This window comes from Anomalospiza imberbis, chromosome Z (genome assembly GCF_031753505.1).
Source record: "Anomalospiza imberbis isolate Cuckoo-Finch-1a 21T00152 chromosome Z, ASM3175350v1, whole genome shotgun sequence".
NCBI classification, from domain to species: Eukaryota; Metazoa; Chordata; class Aves; order Passeriformes; family Viduidae; genus Anomalospiza; species Anomalospiza imberbis.
The window spans coordinates 36,703,687-36,724,220 of record NC_089721.1 but is presented as its reverse complement, the minus strand read 5'-3'; the positions used below and the strand labels follow the sequence as shown (position 1 = coordinate 36,724,220).

The window sequence follows — 20,534 nt, the reverse complement described above, 5'->3', positions numbered from 1 at the left end:
GAAAGTGCAACAGCTAACCTGGGGAGAAATAAGAGCCAGAGCTCTTCTTCTACCAGCCTGTATTCAAATGTAAAGTGAATACAGCAGGGTGAGAATGTTAGTGCTCCGCTCCTAAAGTGCCTTGTTAAGGTGTTCTTAGAGTAATGGAATAAAATCTGGGTTCCCATTCCTAATTTCCAGACACTCATTGTCAGTTTCATTGACTCTGAAAACAGCAGAGATGTGTACATCATACCTTATCAAGCCATCTGGGAATGTTTTAGGTTTGTAATGTAATAGCTTTTTAGATCTCTAGACAATGCTCCCAGGAGTCTAAATGACTTTCAGAAATTAATCTTTTCTCTTTTTCTCCTCACTCTTTGCACTCGTGTGCACCAGAGATCATCAGTGAATGTATTCCACTCTAATATAACTCCAAGTATCTTTTTTTGAACTGTAATGCTCTGAGCATGTTCTGCTCACCATGGCAGCTTTCTGCTCTCCCCTGGTACAGATCATCCTCCCAGCAAAGGGTGAGTGCAGCCACCACAACTCCCAGCACCTTCCCAATCTGTCTTTTCCCTACTTCTAAGACACAAAGCGGTCATCTCAGAACCTCAGAGATTTGTGACAGCTCTTTACTCTGTCTTTTCCCACTTTTCACCTTCTTCAGAGACATCGTGTTGGTTGTTTGGTTAATCTGGAATCTGTTAGACCTTTTCTACCCAAGGATCACTGAGGTATAATCAAGTTTTAATGAAAGGCTTTTAAATAAGTCACAAAATCATGACACAGCAGAAATTCCATCCCTGCAGGCACATGTTGTCAGAGAAAAAAAGAAATACTGTTTCCTAGTTTCAATTTCCACATCTCCATGATGCTGTCCCTCAGCCACCTGCATCACATGTCCTTGGCCCTGTCTCTAATCCCTGCTTCCTGACACCTTGCCATGGTTTCCTGGGGTCAGGCCTGGTGTCTATTCACAGGGCCTCTTGTCTCTCTCCCTGGGAGAGGCCATCCCATCCAGGCCTTTCAGGCCAGGCTCTGTACAAGGTTTTGTCCCTTTTGGTTTAGAGGTCAGAGTTTGTCCTCTCTGCAGCCCTGCTGGATCGAGGGGGATGGGCACAAGGACACTGCACCTATGTTTAGGGCTCTGGGACTGTTCAGCCTTGCTTGCTCAGTAGAATGGGTCCTGTCTAGGGGGGCTCCAAACCCAGGAAAGGATTCTCTCTACCTTTTGTTTCAGCAGCAGTTCTTTCATCTGCACAATGACAAGGCCAGGCCTCCATGCTGGCAGCACTCCTGAGGTGACAAGGGCAGCATGTGGGCCCCTGAAGAAAGGAAATCTGCAAATACACAAATGGTACCCAGGGGTGCAGCTCGACTTTTCTCCTCCTGCCTTTGCTGAGTTGTCCTCCCCACCTGAATCCTGAAGCTGGGAAGGGCACCGTGCCAGCAAGGTGCAGTCTGACACTTCACTGCTGACCAAACAAGGGCCCCTTCCTATTGTTCAAGCTACAGAAGTGTGGGAATAAAGGAAAATGTGTCTGAATCAGGGCAGCCAGGCTGCCAGCAGGATCTTGTGGGCCTCCCTGTGTTGTTATGGGACACCTCATGGGACTTGACCAAGTGAGTGACAGCTGGAAGCTCGACTGGAGGAGAAGGTGGGGACTTTTCAAAGATTGGGATGCTGCAGTTAAATGCCCCAATTCAAGGCTGCTGCTGATCTCAAACTGGGAGGGGCTGTTGACTCTCTTGAGGGACAAGATGCCATGCAGAGAGATACAGAGAGATTGGAGCCTTGGATTTCCTGTGGGAAAAGGTGCTGCCCATATAGCCCTGGGCCCAAGGCTGGTGCCCCACAGGACATGGGTGCCACCCACGGTGGGGCACAAGGGGAAGGCTGAGGAAGCAGATCCCAGAGACTGTGTGGGGGAAATAACAACAATTTATTTCTTTTTTCTTAAATAAGGAGTTTAAGAGCCTTGCAAGTTCTACTGGCGGGGGGGCCTCTTGCAGGGGTGGGGAGAGTCCAAGGCCTTTCTCTTTAGGGACCGCCGGGGCCGCCCAGGCAAGCAGTGCCTGCCTTGGGTGCCCAGAGGGTCTGGGGCTGGTGCTCTGGACAGAGGGACCAGAGGCACCCGCCTCATCCTGGGGCTGGTCCTGCTCTGGGGACACCGGCACAACTGGGGGATGGCTTTGACCCCTGCTGGGGGTGGCCTCCATTCTGGCAGCTTCCTCTTCTTCCTCTGTGGGGACTTGAGGGCTGCTGGGTAGAGTCCAAGAGCTGGAGCTGGGGCTGTTAGGGCTGGAGGAGTTGGGGTTGTTTGGGCTGAAGAAGCTGGGGGAACTGTGGCTGTTGGGTCTGAAGAGGCTGAGGGAACTGGAGAAGATGGAACTGGAGCTGTTGGAGCAGCTGCTGGCTGCTGGGCTGTCATCCTCATCTGCGGCATCGTGAGAGTGCAGCAGCCTCTGGGCCCCGGAGCTGCAGTGTCTCACAATGATGTCGATGGTGCCCTGGACCAGTGGCACTGTGTGTTCCTCCAGGAAGCCCTGCAGACTCTGGATCATGACCTCCTGGTCTGGCCCACACACACACAGAACATACAGGATGGCACTCTGTGCTCCTTGCCATCCACCACTGCTCCCTTTGGATGGCATCCATCCTCTGGTTCAGCCAAGTCCTCACAGGGTCCAGAAGTTCCCATCGTCGGGGAAAAGGTGAAGCCAGGGGGCTTCAGAGAGAGCACAGAGGCACTGCCCCTGCTGGAATGGCCTTTTACCTCGCAGGAGGTGATTCAGCACAGTTTCTGCATTGGCTTTATCAGTTTGTTCCTTTCCTTGGGGATTCTGCCAGATGTCCTTGTGCCCATAAATTCTCCATTCTTTGTGTCCACCATCAGCGGTACATCCTTCTTCCCAAGCCTGTGTCTGAGGAAACTGAAGCCTGTCAAGCCCTACACCTCCACAAGGCAATTCAGCCAAGAAGCAACCTGCCTTTCAAAGGCCTGGCCATCACTTAGAGCTTGTTGGCTACTTCTTGTTTCATGGGAATAATCTCCCTCCTTGTTGATGAGCCTTGAAAGCCACAAAGGAGAAACATCAAAGAACACATTTTCCTAACAAATATTTTGCATTTTGCAGATTTTTCAGCAGGATCAGTGGCTGTGTGGGAGCCAGAGCACCCGAGGTAGAGCGGGATGGCGGAGCTGCGGGCCTGGGCACGATCCAGAGCGTTCCGCAGGGCCCCAGTCCGCACTGCGTCCCGCAGGGCCCCCAACAGCACTGCAATGCCCGTCAGGGTGACCCAGGGGTCCCAGGACCAACAGGTGAGGGGCAGCTGTCAGGCTCTGCAGGTTGCCAGCGGGTGGGGGCTTGGCCGTGGTGTTGGTGTCAGGTGCTGCTGACCCCGTGGGACCTGTCGGGCAGGGCTGGGGCCCCATTGCTGCTCCAAGGGCCCCTTTGAGGCAGATGCCCCGGTGGAAGTGACTCACAGGGATGACACGGAGGAGGTGCCAGTGGAAGTGGGAAGTTCTCTGATGGAAGTGGTTCTCAGGGATGCCATTGAGGAGGTGCCAGTGAAAATCAGATATTCTCCATGCTGGGACACTCAGGAAATTCATGCTCTGGGCATGGCTCTTGGTCAAAATGCATAGATTTCTCATTGTTCCGTGTTTGCCCTGCACTCACCGAACATGTCAGGAGAAAGGAAACGCTCTAACAGTATTTTTTAATATTAGGAGTAGCCATTTCTTTATTCTCAGCTGTGATGCATAGTGGAGAGCTCCAGCTACATGCACACCATTTTCAAAGCTTTTCCAAACAAAGAAATTTTAGCATTTTTAGCAAACAAAGACATGAATCTTCATTGGTTCTAAATTACATCATTTCTTCAATTAAGTAATATTCTATCTTCGGTATTGATGTCTCCCTTCTCATGGTAATTAGTGCACATCTTTCAGTCCATTTATCATAGCTTTTTACATTTTTTTCTCAGGCGATTTTGGCTACGGAATGAAGCAGTTGGATGGCAGTAGTTGTTTTCATTAAAAAATGTACTTAGGCTGATGAACATTTTAACCTCCAGCGGAATGCGATACATTCTGAACTAAAAGATGAGATCAGCCAAGCAACCCAAATTTTGTAATATCTGATTAACCTAGGATAAACTGCTTCCATTTCACACCTGCAAAGAATTGCATCTAGAGCTGAGGACAAGAGAAAGGGTTCTCATGCCTGTTGAGAGTCAAAATTCACCTTATGCAGGTGAAATTCTTCTTGGAGCTGACTCCAGGATGTGCTTCCTTAGTACCAAATAAATCCCAGCATCAGGTCATGTCCAAAATTCTTATATTTTTGTCAACCACTCTCACCTGGATTGTTAGCTGAACACTGGCCAGTTCAGTTGTACTCAGGCACTTGATTTCAAGGGAAGCCTGTGCCTATAACTTCCAGCAGTTGGGAAAGGATGACTTGCTACTTGAATGCTTGGCTGCGTTAGAGGCTAAGTGAGGGTTGCTCTCTCAGGGCAGTTTTGTAGCCGGCTGCCTGCAGAGGAAGAACTGTGTCAAAGCAGCCCTTTTTAGTGATGTGACAGCAAGCCTTTGCAAATACAGCTCTTGTTTAAAGTGAAGGGCCTATTTAATCAGCAGTGATGGAGAGCAGGCTGAAGTTTTTACAGAAAATATCTTTTTCCTTTTAGCCAAATGCCAGCGAGGCATTGCACAATGGAAGTGCACAGAATGTCCAGTTGTATAATCCACTTGGAGGTATGATTGCCTTTCACATTTTGCTCAGTATCTGTAAGACTTTCAACTTGGTAATTCAATTTTGCAGCATATTCTCGGGACAGGGGATCTCTTGTGTTCAGAGATCTCAGCTGGAGGTGGTATGCCCTCAGGTCAACCTTGCAGTCTCTAGTCACTGCATGTAGCCACTGGTTTGTTTTCCCCTGAGAAAGCCTGCCAGTCCTTCCTTGTTCCCATACTGCTTGATGGGATGCAATTTGGAGCATTGAGGTCAAGGTTTGGACCACTCCATGCACCTAAATTCACTGCCTTGGTAGCTAAGGTTTTGATTTTGGAGTATCCAGGCACTGTCATTATCCTTTAAATTTAATTGGGAAATTGAAAGAAAATGACCTTGAGGAAGTTGCATAGAGAATTTCATAAGGTCAGCATGGGAAACTTTGCTTGATTTAATTTTTTGTCTTGGTCGTTAATAAGTGAGTGTTGCCACAACACTGTGTTGGGTTCTTTTCAAGGAAATGGAAAGGAAGATACTGATGTCATCTTCCCCACGGATTCCATCATTTCCCACAAAGCACAACGTGCTTGGGTAATGTCATTTGTTATTAATCTGTTCTCAGTGCTGTTTCCCCAAGGAGCCTGGCTCCAGGCAGACTCAAGGTGCGCATTCCCCTTACAGGCACTCAGTGGTGCTGCCTGCAGCAGTGAGCTGAGCCAGGTACAGCCAGCTGCCCTGAGAAAAGCAGGCTCTCACCTGGCTGTGGCTGCAGTCATCTGCCTGCAGGGACTTCCCTGCCACTGCAAGTGCAGCTCTTGCCCTGCCTTAGCCTAGTGCAGAGCATTTTAAACTAGCATCATGGTGGCTTTCTGGAGAGACAAAGCTAAACTTCAGATTTCTCACTGGGGACATTCTGTTTCACATGCGGATGATGATTGGTGTGATTCTTGGTGGTGGTCTACACAGATCCTAAGGGAATGTTCAACACTCAGTAACTGGGGTGTGAGGACTGGCAGTAGTGAGACAGTTGTGGAACTTGGTCCACTTTGGCTTTAGGCTGGCACAGAGAAACTCAGGTGAGACAGATCTGGTTGCTGTTAGGGTACAGGGTGCCTTTGCTACATGCTCCATGCAGTCCCAGTTGGGGACTGGGCTTTGTCACAGAATCAGAGAATCATAATCAGAGTGTGAAGGGATCCATAAGGATATGCAAGTGCAGCTCTGTCCCCAAGAATCCCACCAGGTGCCTCTGGAACTTGTCCAAATGTTTTCTGAGCTCTGGTGGACTTGGTACCATGAGCAGCCTTATGGGCAGCCTGTCCCAATTCCTGATCACCGTCTTAGTGAAGAACTCTTACCTAATTTTCATCTTAATGCTTGGTTATGGTTTCTGGTAATTTTCTTTAGAAGTCATTCAGGGGTATGGTTTTAGGAGGTGTTTTGTTTGAATGCTGTGGGAAGTTTCTCTATCTACATTGGATTGAACTTCTCAAACATTAGTAGTGTCTTCACTCAAAAACTGGCATGTTTACAGTGTTCTAAATAATTGAAGTGTGTGATGTTTGTGCAATTAGCTTTGCAGACAAATATCAGAGAGGCATGGTCCAAGGAACAGGAAGTGGAGAAAGGCATTAAAAAGTTGACCTACATTGAAAGACTGAAGGAGCAATTAAAAAAAGGTTAGTCTCCATGTGTGTGATGGCAGAGACAAAGCTCCCGGATTTCTCACCAATAAGCATGAAGTCTCCATCAGCCACTAAGCAGGAGTTCCTGGTTTCAAAACAGTGCCTGCTGCGTCATATCCCCTCCCTTGACCTGCTGGCCACGCTTCACCTGATGCAGCCCACGACATGGTTGCCTTTCTGGGCTGCCAGCACACGTTGCCAGCTCATGCCCAGTCTCTCATCCACCAGCACCCCCAAGTCCTCCCCACCTTCATCCCAGCCTGCCCATCCCATCGCAGCATCCATGCCCAGTAGGGACAGGGCATGTCCCAACCCCAAAGATGCAGCACTTTGCACTTGGCCTTGTTGAATCTGATGAGGTTCCCAGGGCCCTACTTGCCAAGGCTCTCCATGTCCCTCTGGATGACATCCCAGGCCTCTGGTGTTGTCAAACTTGAAAAAGGTGCATTGAATCCCACTGTCCATATCATTCTTGACATAGATCAGTGTTTGAGCTTACAAACTGGAGAAATCATATGAAAACCACCATGCATATAAAGAGTTTTTCATAAATACCTCCCCTCCAGTATCACTCCTTTAAATGGTATTTTTAATGACTGTTTCTTCCTAATGCTTTACTGTCTGGATTCGTACGGATCTATAAATTCTGAACAAATAGAGTTTCAACAGTGTCGGTACATCCTTTTGAGTCAACTACCTTGCTTCCTCCCACTCCTCATTTGACAATTCGTTTTCTGTTTTTTCTTTACTGAAGTGAAAATCCCAGAGCTCAGGAGAGCCCCACACAGCTCTCCAGATCTTGTGCCTGAGAGAAAGAGAACGATGCCCACGAACCCTGCAAAATTCTTTCGGAGACCTTTCAGTACTGTTTCTCAACGACCCATCAGAGACAGGGTGATTCATTTACTGGCTCTGAAGAATTACAAGAAGTCAGAGCTACTTGTCTGCTTAGAGAGAGAGGGAGTTGTGGAAAAGGACAAGGAATCCCTTGGAAAGATCCTTCAGGAGGTGAGATCCTGGAGCTGCTGCCTGCAATGCTAACTCTTAGTGGTCTTACTTCAGGTTTCAATTAGAATCTAATGAGAGGCTTAGGAAATGCTCCTTGTTTACATTTTCCCATCAATTTTACCCAGTTTCCACCCAACTGCAAGTCCATGTGACAAAAAGAAAGAAATCCTCAAAACTTGTTGTTGTTTTTCTAGAATAGCTGGCAGTGATAAATTCTTTGTAATGTTGTTGCTTCTCATGCCTTATTTTAACCCTCCCTCTTTTCCTTGCACTGTTAAACTGCTTCATGAAGTAACTTCACAGGGTGAAACTCTCAACTGGGTGAAACACTTAGCTGAGGTCCTTAAAATACCCTGGGACAAGTTTCAGAGGAGACAATTTTGGGAGCTGCACAGGGCAGTATTTCATTTGAACGGACTTGGTGGCCACTCAATGGTATTTGCTTCTACTGGGGTCTGCGGGGGTTGCCTTCCAGGGAAGGGTGTTCCAGGCAAATCCTACATGATAAAGGTGGTGGCCCAACTTTGAGCACAGAGTTTCTTTGCTCTTGTGTGGATTGAGTCTTCAACTTCCTTGGCATCTATTATTTCTCATAATTTTCCAGTTGTCCTTTTAGTGCCACTGGTATTTCTTTATTACAGCCATTCATACGATTCACATTGACTGAAGGATGCAGTGGCTGTTTCCTTCCTTGTTCAATAGTCCCCGTCAGTGTAGGCTGTTGCTGAATTATGCAAGCATTAACATATCAAGTAGCAATATTTCCTTTTTAGCTAGGAAAAAAGCAATGATAAGATTTCAAAGCTCAGCTCCTTAGAGGGCAAGAGATGAAAGAAAATTCTCCTTTCTGTTTCTTCTTGTTAATGTTTAAGGAGATTTTGAAGGAGTAGTTTCTTGTTTGCAGTGTGAACTGCCTCAAGATACTGGTTTGCATTCTGAAAGGGCTTTGTGAACAGCACTACATCCTGAAAATGGTTATTCACATTTTTCTTAACTTCATGGGGAGGTGGTGTTGTTTTTTGCTATACATGAAAAACCAGTAGGGAGAACTTGCTGAGCTCTTATACTCACAGCCTTCCTTCTCTTCCAACACAGCCTTAGTTCTGCTTTTGAGAAGTGAATTCTTGATTCTGGGTATCTTTGTTACTTTTAAGCTGTTGAAGTAGCTCTAGGTAGGCTATCTCCTGTAAGAGTTCCATAGGAAGCTGTAGTTTCCTCTGACCATACACTTGAGAAAGAAAAGCAGTTCTGTTTGCAGAGACAAATGCCAGCATCCTGTGGTGCTTCATGGGATGATGAAAACATGCCCTGTTACAGGTCCAGGCTGTGCTCTGCCATGGCAATGTAGCTGGGTGAAACAAGAGGGCAGCAGGTGTCCTCCTGAGGGTGGAAAAATATGGACTAGCTCATGGAGATGATGTTCTTCAGGTTCTACTCAAAAGAAAAGGAAAACAGAAAGGAAAAACCTGGCCTCTCCATGTATTTCAAATGGTGAAGACTGAGAGTTCTGGCATAGTGTGCCTTGATTCTCAAAGCTGCGTTAAAGACCAAAAAACCTGGATCCCTGGTCCAGGGAGAGGCTTTCCTAACGTCCATTTCTTCCATGCTTGCAGCACTTTGGCATTTACTCACATCCAAATTTCTACAGCCCAAATGGACCACACCTGTTTAATCTTGTTGCCTCTTACATGACAGCTGCTTTGTTCTTCACATCAAAAAAAGTCCTGGAAAACTGGTGCATGATTTTCTTTTCAGCTTTGCTTTAGCTTTGCACTACCAGTTTTACATCTGTAGTCTGCCTTTAGGTGTAACGAATATTGATGTTTTAAATGTCTGCCCGTAGGTAGCCAGCCTGGATGCAAATGAGAATTCTTTCAGTCTGAAGGAACATTTCTTCAAAGACATTCAGGTTGATTGGCCTGGCTACAGTGAAAGAGATAGAAACACATTGGAGGTGACCCTTTTTCTGTAAGTTCAGTCAGGACAACAGCCATTTCAAAAAACCCTCTGGGAAATGAAGGTCTGTTTTTGCTGTGAGGAAAGAGCGATGACTGCTGATATTTTTGCCTTGTAACCTGAAATGTTGGACCATCCTTACAGAAAAACAGCTCCATCTCCAAATGCCACCAGCACCAGCCAGTCACCGTCTCTGGTGGGACCTTCTGAAAGAAATACTCCACCGAGAATGGCTCAGGTGTTTTGTGAATTTTCAAACATTCTCTACCCTAGATGATGTTTTATCCCACTTGCTCTTGGTGTCCAAGCTGTGATATGAAGCAGTAGTGTTGTCTTTGTATCATATAAACCAGAAGTGTGCACTTCTAATGGGATTCCTGTATATTTTTCAAGATTCTTACAGTGTCAAAGCCTGCAACAAGCTTGCACACATGACTTCTTTCTTATGGTGCATAGAAAACTCTGCTAAGGACAAGATGTGGACATGTTTTTGGTACCTAGCTGTGTCTGTGCAGGGTTCTTGACAATATGGCAGCTCTTGTATGTAAATCATGCACGGTAATGCCAGTGCTACTGTTTGAAGAGAAATCTTAGGGATGTCCAGCTTAAGGACAAATTCCAGTACTGAGGCATTTGTAGGAAACTTGGTTTTTCTGTCCTAAACAGCACTTGGGCTCCCAATTTGATTCAGGCTATCCCATGTGTGAGGAGGGGACTCTGAATCATCAGGGAATACCTTGGACTTGTCAGGCTTAAAATCAAGAGATGGCCAGTACAAGAGGGTAAGGAAAAAGGTTTGAAAGAATCTTGGAAAACACTGCATGAAAGGTATATTTTCTATACCTTAAAGAATTCTCCTTAAACAGAGAAGGGAAGACACAGCTCTGGTGTTCCCTAGCTCTTTTTCCAGCCAGAGCAGGAAATGCTGCAGTGCCCAGTATCCTCTTATGTCCTACCTCCATGCCCACAGCATTTCTGTCAGGAGGCTGGCACAGAACCGTGTCCGGCAGTCCTGCTCTGAGCTGCTGATGTGCACGGGTGGGAGCAGCATGTGCTTGGTAGGGAAGAGGCTGTGACCCAGGGTTTCCTCTGGAGAACAGCAGGAATGAGACCTGCAGCCAGACTGGGGCTTCTCTCTGTTGTTGTCATCTCTGCACTGGACACGCTGTGATCAGCACCGCACCGGCGGCTTCTTGGGGCTGCTTTAGTGAATCGTGTGGGTGTGTGACAGCAAGAGTTGAGTGTGTTCCTGGTGTGTCTAAGCAGAAATAGGAAGCAAAGTAAAGCCAACCTGAGCTCCTCATTTTGGGCAAGCCTTTGATAGAGATGCTGAAGGGAATGTCTTTCTCCCAAAGCCATTTAGCTACAGAGTTGGAGGAGGACTTGCTGAATACTCAGGTGAGAAAGTAGGAATGAAATAGCGAACATATTTAGCTGCAGCACCTCCTTGTATGACAGGCCGTTTTAGGTAAGAAATGTGTGTGTTCAACCATCGCCTGGTCAGAAATGCTGCTTTTTCAGAGCAAAACTAATTGGGATCATCTTTGCAGAAGCAGCCTCTGGCTTCTGCATTTATCAATCCTGTGATGACCAAGAAGCAGAGGATTGACCAAGAGCCCAGTAATATCCAGCCAGCAGCTGGTGGCCACTCTCCTTCTTCCCTGGACCTGCCTTCCACATCCTGCTCAACTTTGAACTTGTCTCCAAGTGTCAGCTCCATTTCCACCTTCACCCATGAGCTACAAGAGAAAGATAAAATTCGGACACCATCTGGAATCCCAGTGCCTGTCAGGGTGCAGGGGAAGACTCCCAGCTCCAAAGGTGAGAAAACAGAGTTAGACAGATTGAAAAAACTCCATCCTTTGGATTTCAATAAAATGCTTGCCATGAGCAAAGCCAAAGAGATGAGCAGAGAGTGCAGGACCCAAGCAGAAAAGGAGTCACACGATCCAAGTGCAAAGGGTATTAAAGTGATGGACCACTTTTAGATATGCTTCATTTTTTACTGGATATCTGTATGGTTTTTTAGACATATCCAACCTCCCATCCACCGGCACCTCCAAGTCCTCCCCACCTTCATCCCCAAGCCTGTCTTGGTGCCAGGGAATGCCCCAACCCCAAAGATGCAGCACTTTGCACTTGTCCTTGTTGAATCTGATGAGGTTGCAAGGGCCCCACTTCCTGGTCCTTCTGGATGGAACCCCATGCCTCTGGGTTTGGCAAACTTGCTGAGGGTGCACTTAATCCAAATGTCCGTGTCATTCTAGAAATAGCTCAGTGCTTCAGCTTACAAACTGGGGAAATCATATAAAAGCATCATGCATAAAAATAATTTTTCATAAAAACTTCCCATCCAGTATCACTCCTTTACCAGCTTTTAATGACTGTTTCTTTTTAATGCTTTACTGTTTGGATTCTTGGAGATCTGTAAATGCCGAACAAATAGAGGCTCAAAAGTCTTGGTACATCCTTTTGAATCAACTTCCTTGCCTTCTCCAAACCTCCAATTTGAACTATTTGTTTCTGATTTTCCCTCACTTTAGGAGGAAAAGCAGAGGTCAGAGGAGCCCAGCAAAGCAATTCAGGTCCTGTGCCTGAGAAGAAGAGGATGATGCCAGTGAGACTTGCAGACATTGACTGGAGCGGCTGCGCTGCTGTTTGCGGCCGACCCTACAGGGACAGGGTGATACATTTACTTGCTCTGAGAGATTACAAGGAGCCAGAGTTACTTGCTCAGCTGCAGAGAGATGGAGTCAGGCAAAAGGACAAGGATTCCCTTGGCAAAATCATTCAGGAGGTGAAATCATGGAGTTTGTGCCAGCACCTATTCCATCATGCTATTCTGCTGTTCATCATTTTACTGCTTCCTCACCTGTTTCAATTAGAGACTTTTCCATTACTCCTTTGAGTTAAGTTCCACTGGGATTTCATTCTCATAGGCTCTCATACAATGCGCACCCATTGAAAGATGCAGTAGATCCTTCCTTCTTTCTAAATATTCCCCATCCACATAGGCTTTTGCTGAATAATGCAAGCATTAATATATCAAATAGGAATATTTCCTCTTTAGCTAGGGAAAAGCATTTTGGAACCTAGTCAAAGGACTCAAATTCAACATGGATACACTTTCAGTTGATCCTACAGTGGCTTTAAGGAACTGATTCCCTGAACCTGTGAAGTTTGTTGCTGTGTTTGCCCAGGGCAGTGGCAGGGATTTTTCACCCTGAAGACATTCACAATATAATGAGAGCCATGTTTTGCCATCCCAACTGAAGTAGCCCATTTAGATTTCTGTAGTTTGCATAGAGGTGTAATGAACATTTGTTTTCCGAAATGTCTGCCTGTAGGTTGCCGACCTGAATGCAAAGAATAATTCCTTCAGTCTGAAGGAACATGTTTCAAGCCCTTCAGATGGATTGGCCCAGCTACAGTAAAACTGATCGAGTGAATTTGAAGTCAATACTTTCTAGGTAAGTCCAGTCTTTTGGGAAAGGAAAAGAGCCTTTTCAGAAGAAAGCCCTGGGAAATGAAGCCTAGGTTCTTAGAATATGCTGAGATAGCAGGGACCTGCCAGGACCCTGGCCCTGCACAGGACACCACAAGAATCACACCAGGTGCCCAAGAGTGCTGTCCAAACACTTCCTGAGGCCTTGCTGCAGTGGCCACTGGCCTGGGGAGTCTGTTCCAGTGCTCAAGCACCCTCTGGGGCACGAATGTTTTCCTGATATCCTGCCTAAAGCTCCCTCAACTCAGCCTCATGCTGTTTCCTTGAGTCCTGGCACTGAAGGTCTGCAAGGAAAGGACTATGGCAGTTGATATTTCGGCCTTGTAACTTGAAGTATTGAACCATCCTTACAGAAAAACAGCTCTATCTCAGAACCCCACCAGCAGCAGCCAAGTAACATCTCCAGGGCCTTCTGAGAGAGGTGCTCCAGCAAGACCTGCTCAGGTATTTTGTGCATTTTTAACATTCTGTACTCTGTATTAAGTTTCAGCAGACTTGCTGGTGGTGTAAAAGCTGTGATGTGAATGTACAGGATGTTCACTTCTAGGAAAGCTTTTGATGGAGCTCCTGAAGGGAGTGTCTTTCTCCCAAAGCATTTTAGCTACAGACTTGAAGTAGGACTTGCTAAGTGCTAAGATGAGAAAGTAGGAATGAGATAGAGCCTGTATTTACCTGCAGTACTTCCTGATTTGAATGCTCTTTTTAGTTAAGAAATATGTGTTTTCAATCTTGGCCCGTTCAGAAATGCTGCTTTTTCAGAATGGGAGCAAAAGCTGATCCTGATCATAGGTTAATGAATGAATTATGTTGTTATTTTTGCAGAAACGGCCTCTGGCTTCTGACTTTACCAGTCCTTTGATGAGCAAGAAGAGGAGAATTGGTCACCAGCGCAGTCATGTCCAGGCAGCAACTGGTGGCCACTTTTCTTCCTTGCTTCTGCCTTCCATATCCCTCTTCACTATGGTCACACCTCCAAGTGTCGGCTCCATTTCCCCCTGCACCCCTGTGGTGCAACAAACAGAGAAATTTCAGAGTTCCAGCATCCCAGAGCCTGCCAGTGTGCAGAAGGAGATCCCCAATTCAAATGGGAAGAAAAACGAATTAGGGAGGTTGCAGGAGTTTTGTCCCTTGGATTTTGATGAAGGTATTAATGTGCTGGTTTTCCTGATTCCTGTGTGGATAACAGTGGTGTAAAGATTTGGTTATTAAGGGAAGCTTCTGCCTGAATTTAGGTGAAATGCCACCCTTTTCCACAGTCAATAGCAAAAATGTTATTTAACAGTAAATGCAAACTAGGGAGATAGAAAGAAATAAGAGAAGAGAGGCAGGGTGAGGGGAAGAGAGACACAGTAAGCAGCAAGTTATCATCACCACATGGACTCTCTGATGTCCAGCTGGTCCTTCTTCACCCTTGGTCTTCTCAGTGGTGGGGGTCCCCAAGTCGCTCTGGAGGTACAACCTTTATACTGTCCAAGATTGAAGTATTCACAGGGTGGTCACAGCTGTTCCCATGTCTTGGGCTAGAAGCCATGTAAGCAGTGATTTTCCTTACCCACAGTCTCTACAGTGGAGTTTTTTTCTGGTATCCTAATTCTAAACATTCACCTCTGTTAGGCCAAGGCTTAGTGATTTTCTTCATGCCATCTGTGCTTCTCTCAAATTCCTCTTGTGGTGGCTTGTCTTATGGGAACATCCTTCTTTGACAGTGTTCTGAAAGAGTTAATTGTGCTCTTGCACCTTGTGAAAAGGGAGCTTTGAAAATGGGCACTGGATACATGAAGGCACTGCTCTACATTACTGGTCTACTATTATCCCTGCTATATGGTAATGAAAAATCAAGACCTTTTTTTTTTTTCTGCCATTACATTACATTGTAACTCTGGGTTTAAAAGACAACAGCAGTAAAGCCCAGAACCTGTGCTGCTTGAACCTTGTCTAAAACTATTGATTTTTAGCAATTCTCCCTCTAAGTAGTATAAAACCAATCAAGAACAAAGAAATGTGAAATAGATTGCTGTTGAGAAAAGCTGATTAAGAAGGAAGAGCCAGCCACTAGAAAGCCACAGAGAATGGATTTTTTCTTTCCATCTGATTTCTAGTAAAATGGCAGTTGACTGAGACACCACTGTTTCCATCAGCAGATTTTCAAGACTGCATGCTGAAGACAGAAACCTGTCACACATTTATTGCAGACTGGTTTACTGAAACATGACAGTCAAATATCAGTGATTCCATGGTTGTTCATTGAACTCAGCCTTTTCATGAAACTCCAAATACTACGAAACTGGGCTGTGTTTTCCTGGAGTTCTTCTTTGAACTGGGCTGTGAGTTCCCCTCCATCCTAGCTAGCATCCTAGCATTTCTTTCTTCAAAAGCTGTGGAAGTGTTGCAGACTGAAAACAACATGGAGAAGCTAAACAGAAATGCATAAAGAACACCTGATTTCTGATGATAGGGACACAGATAGTAATTTTGTGTGTGATAGTTAAATCTGTGTGTGGTCTCTTTTGGAGGTTGACCATGCAAAGTAGAAGTTGGGTTTAGCCTGGAGGCATATTTAGAGTGTGCAGATATCTCTTGCAAGTGGTGGTGTGCTTGTAGAGACAGGTGCTTTGACATGGTCTCTCCACATTTCTTCTGGACATACACATGGTACCTCCAAACCTTGGGAAGGCTTTGGAAGGATTTCTGCTGGAGTCTATAAACACATGAGCAGCTTTCTTCAAGAGCCAGTTACAAAATTCTGCCCAGCTGGTGCAAGAAAAATTTGTTCTGTGCTTTTAGCTGGGGCTTAGGCTGAAGCTTTCATGTGGATGGAGCTATAAGATCAAAAGCACTTTTAGAAATCAGATGCTCACAGCAAACCTCTTCTTCCAAGTTGTATTGAACATACTGTGACTATTGGTATTTATGCCCAGTTTTATTACCACTTTTGCACTTCTTTTTATATTCTGCTATATCATGTAACAATTTTAATGCTAAAATCAACTAAACCAAATGGAACATGACACAACAGCTGTTTCCTCAAGAATTAAAGCTTAAAGAGCTTAAAGATTGGCAAGAATGGCTGAGTTTTAACAGAACTTTTTGTGTAAGCAATGGCAATGGAAGATAATAAGGAATATAAAGGATCATATGGTTTTTTGATGCTTGCCTCAAAACCTCAAATGGAAAGCAGAGAGAGATTACCAACATCCTGAGTGCTCCTTCCTGTTTCAGCTGACTTTTCCTTATGGCAGCTCTTTTTATTATGACCATAATTCTTCAACCTTTCTTTGGAAAGAGGGCTTTGAGATTTTGTGTGCAATTCTTCCTGAATGCTTTTGAAAAGAGGCAAAGGGCAATTCACAAGTGCAGGGCTGTTTCCAACCCCATCTTGCCTTGTTATTGAGGAGTACTCAGTTTTGGCTGCAGGTTGTTGGAGCCTTAGTGCCAGTAAGCCCTATAGAATGGAATTGGCTTTTCTGCACAAGAGTGCAGACACTCATCCAAATACTGGGCCTCTGGAATTGGAAGGGAAGTGGGGATAAAAAAATGGCATAAGAAGAATTTCAGCTTTCTTTTTATTTCTTGTTAGAACCTCAGTGTTGATCTCTCTCAAGCTGTTGTCTTTTGTGAAGCTGCATCTGTTGCTGCACGACTTGAATGGCTGTGCAGATGCCACTTCATGCCTTCAAATAAGAAAAGCTGAGCTGGGGCTAACACTGCGGTAATGCACAATCTGTAGAATAGACTGGCCATTCCCTCTTTCTAAACCCTGGGACTGGCTACTGTGGAGAAGGTCGTGTTTGCCCTATTATTAAATGTTATTGGTTCTTGTGAGTAATTTGCTGTGAGAAGAAAGCTCTGAAGGACTTTTTCAAGACTCTCCAATGGGATCTTTTGGCTTTTTAAATATCTCCTGATGAGAAGTGTCAAAATTCTTCTTTTCTGCAGGAAACGGAAAAGATGCTTCCATTGCCTCCACATGCTCTGCAGCAAGCAACCAACCAGACTACTTGAGGCAAGTAAAATATCAATTAACTCATGCCCCTCTCAGTGGGGTGCAGTGTCAAGCTCTTTCCTGTGCTGAAAGGATGAGTTTCAGAAGGTTTTGTTGGGCCTCCAAGGCTCAGAGCAGAGATGAACACTGAGGTGGGTTGGGCCCGGATGGGCCCTCCCTTCCTGCAGTGCAGTTGCACAGGCTCAGCTGCAGCAGTGGTGCTGCATCCCCTCATCGTATTTGCAGTGCAGGAGGGGAGGGAGAATTGTGTGTGTGTGTGTGTGTGTGTGTGTATGTGTGTGTGTGTGTGTGTGTGTGTGTGTGTGTGGTATAAAACACTGGAACTTGCTGCCAGCTTGTGTCAGAGCAGTGATGTTGGCAAGGGCAGTCAGGCCTCCTGCAGCTCTGGGGCTCTGGGGCAGCTGTGGCCTTTGGAGCAGGCGCGGCAGGGCCCTGGGTCACACTGGATACAACCAGGGATGCTCCGTGGAAGGCTGAGGGTAAGCCTGGCCCTGCAGGGAAGCAGTGGAGTGAGGCCTGTGCTAGGGCTCTTGCTAGAAAATGTCACTGGGCAGGGGCCAGTAGTCCAAGCTCCTGCTTCTCGGGAACCTCTCAAAATGTTGAAAGGCATCTGTAGTTTTCTTTTCAAACTTATCCTGCACAGCAGTCAGGTGCATCTGGCCTGGGATGCATCCCTGGCATATGTTGTTTTCTGTCCTTGTACTGAATTTTAACTTGTTAAAGATTTATTGCTTGTAAATATTTATCTCAGGATGGTATGAAGTGTTTATTCCCATGTGGAATGAGTTTTTGTCATTCCAAAGAGAACCAGATCTTCAGGCCCAGAGGAGCAGAAGCTTTGGTGTGACAGTGTTGGGATGTGGCATCTATTATTCTCATTGTCACTTCATCTTGGATTTGTATCATGAGCTGGATAAACCTCACACCTGTTGATTTGAGGGAGAAGGGATTGAAGAAGGTTTGACTCCTATCGGTGGCTTTAAGCATTAATGAGTTTTGCCGTCTTTAGGAGCTGCTGTGCTTGGGGTTGTTGTTGTGGTTTCAGACTTTAGGTCTAGAGTTTGTTTTTAGGTCTGTAATACAACAGCCTCAGTTTGCAAACTTCCCAGAAGGATGGCGGCTCACAGAGAAAAATACCTCCAAAGTCAAACTGAGAGTATTTTTACTGTTTTACATGAATAAAACCAGACTAGCCTGGCTTGGTAACCTCTGAATCTGCCTCAAGGCTATTTTAAAGAAAAGGTCATGAAATTCTAAACTCTGCAGAAATGTTGACGTGCCCTAATTTTCTTTTGATTTCTCCTTCATAGGGTAGCTCCAGCTACTCTGAGATGAAGAGCAGGTGCCAGTACCTCCACAAAAAACTGTCGCACATTCGCAATGAGTATCTGAATTTGGCGAGCAGCAAGCGCAGTCCTGGCACCAGTTGTCTGCTACAGCAAGGAAACATCTATGAACTCGGGCTCTTTGATTTTAAAAGAAGATTAAATTTTGAGGATTCTTCAAGTTAGGATTGAGTAGATGATTATTTGTCAAAAACATAGGATTAGTTAGCCTAAGATTACAGCATTTAGTATTGAATTTTAGCAATAAAGAAGTTGCATTATCGTTAACTCCTTCTCTTATTGTCACTTCTCTCTAAAGAAGTATTTTTTCCCATACCGGTTGGGGGATGGGCCAACTAAATCTACTTTCTAAAAAAAGCACTTCAAAAGTTCTCTCCCAAGTTTACCCTAAACCAACCATTTTTGGCACCCAATGTGAAGCCCAAGAAAGAAGAAAAACCTGTAATGATTGCATTTTGGTTGTGCTTAATGTGTAGTGGCACAAAGCAGTCAGTAACCATGTCACTTGAAGTGGCAATGTCTCTCGGGGTGGGGGCCTTCATGTGTTTCTAGTCCCAAGACTTGTTTGAAGTTTTAATACCTTTCTAGTCACTAGGATAATTTTCTTATCTTAAACTAGCTCCACTATTGTTCTAACACATAGCTTTTACAGTAGAGGGGCATGGGTTTGAACGGCTGTTGTGCTAGGCTCAGTAATAATAATTTATAGGGAGTTTACAAAAGGATTGAAGTCTGTTCAAGATATATTTGGTTTATAGTTTCTTCATCTTACCCTACGTCCCAGTTCCAGTAGCATGTTTTGGGGGTTTATTAGAAACTACACCCAGTTTATTAGAGGAAAAACAAGGGATGAAGCTTTCCAGCCTTTCCTTTCCTTCTCCTTTGAATCTGTTGTGTCCCTTTTTGAAAATGTTTGGTTTCCCCTGGATGTTAAAGAGACCACTTTCCTCACATTTAATCTAGTAAGCTTCCTCTATACAGTCTACAGCTTCTCTAGACTGAGGGCTAAGTTGTCCAGAGGAGCTGATGTGACCCCTAACCCAGAAGTCGACCCAAGCGGGGAGAATTCTGAGTAGCATAGAAAATAAGAGAGAATGAGTCAAACCCTGAAAGAATTTTCTGATCCCCCAGCCTAGGCATTTTCATGTGAACAAATTCAGAACCCAGATGAGGTGGGGAAATATCTAGAAGAGAGCTACCGTGATGACTTTAAGGAGAAAAAGATCATTGCAAAAAGCTAGGCCCTAGCCTTTGCTTATCACACACTGCTAAATACTGTAGAACACCAGATAGAAGCAGGGGGCAGGGAGATAAATCAAAAACTACCCCAGTAACTCAGGCTGCAGCCAACACCCTAGTTACTCAGGTTCTAGCTAAACCAAACAGTGAACCTAAGCCTGCAGCTAAACAGACAATAACCCTTAACCCAATCAAAACAAGACCAAATGTGAAAAACGTACTCTACTCTACAGCCGGGAGCCAAAATCTGTCCTAAAACCTTTAACAAAAACTACCACTAATTAAATCGGCTTTCTAAAAAAACCCCTTCAAAAGTTCTCTTCCAAATTTACCCTAAACCAAGACAACTTGTCATCTCCTCTTTTCTGCCTTTTTTTCCCCTTACATTTCTTCACCCATTGGTTCCTGTCAGTGGCTGTTTCTCTTCAGTAGTTGATGGGCTTCTCTTCTTTTTTTCCTGCAATCCCCTACTCAAAATTATGGCTGCCAAAGTAGTGGCCCAAGAAGCCCCTGCCTGTGCATCTGCTGAACAGAAAGTCTGTGCTCAACTTGAAGAATCTCACTAAAACCCCAACGAACTTCCTGCTGCAGTTTGGGTTTTTTTCCCCTTCCTAGGTAGTCTTCATAGTGCTCTAAATAAATAGGTACCCTGAGGGGTACACATTCCAGGCGAGTACCCACTGCACAGCCTGCTTCAAGTAGATCTCGCAGATCTCATCTCCATCTTCATCACCTCACAGTGGCTATGACTCCTGCATGGAAGAGACAGGCTGCGATGCTGCTTTCTGCTTTTGGTCCTTTATTTGGCAAAAGAAATATTTTATTTTAAAACATTAAAACCCTGGAGTTTCTTCCTACTTTCACCTACTTGAACTGCCTTGACATCAAAACACTGCCCCCGGACATTACAAACTGGCTGATGTATGTTTGTGTGCACAGACCAAAGGTGCCACAATGTGTCTGTGCCCTGGCTCTCTGTTAATGTCCGCTTAGACCGACGGCGGAAAGGGGGGACTCTGCCAGCTCTGTGCTGCTCGGGGGCCGAGGTTGGGCCACCAGGGCCACAG

At 45.4% G+C, this 20,534-nt stretch overlaps 2 long non-coding RNA genes across 2 annotated transcripts; both read left to right on the top strand.

Annotated features, from left to right (window-relative positions):
- Positions 1-7,117: 7,117 nt before the first annotated feature.
- On the top strand, positions 7,118-9,385 carry LOC137465058 (uncharacterized). The gene is made up of 2 exons (XR_010994547.1): positions 7,118-7,418; positions 9,262-9,385. It is a non-coding gene; the product is annotated as an uncharacterized lncRNA (long non-coding RNA).
- Positions 9,386-13,169: 3,784 nt separating this feature from the next.
- On the top strand, positions 13,170-16,882 carry LOC137464636 (uncharacterized). The gene is made up of 3 exons (XR_010994327.1): positions 13,170-13,323; positions 13,702-14,023; positions 16,816-16,882. It is a non-coding gene; the product is annotated as an uncharacterized lncRNA (long non-coding RNA).
- The last annotated feature ends 3,652 nt before the right edge of the window (positions 16,883-20,534 follow it).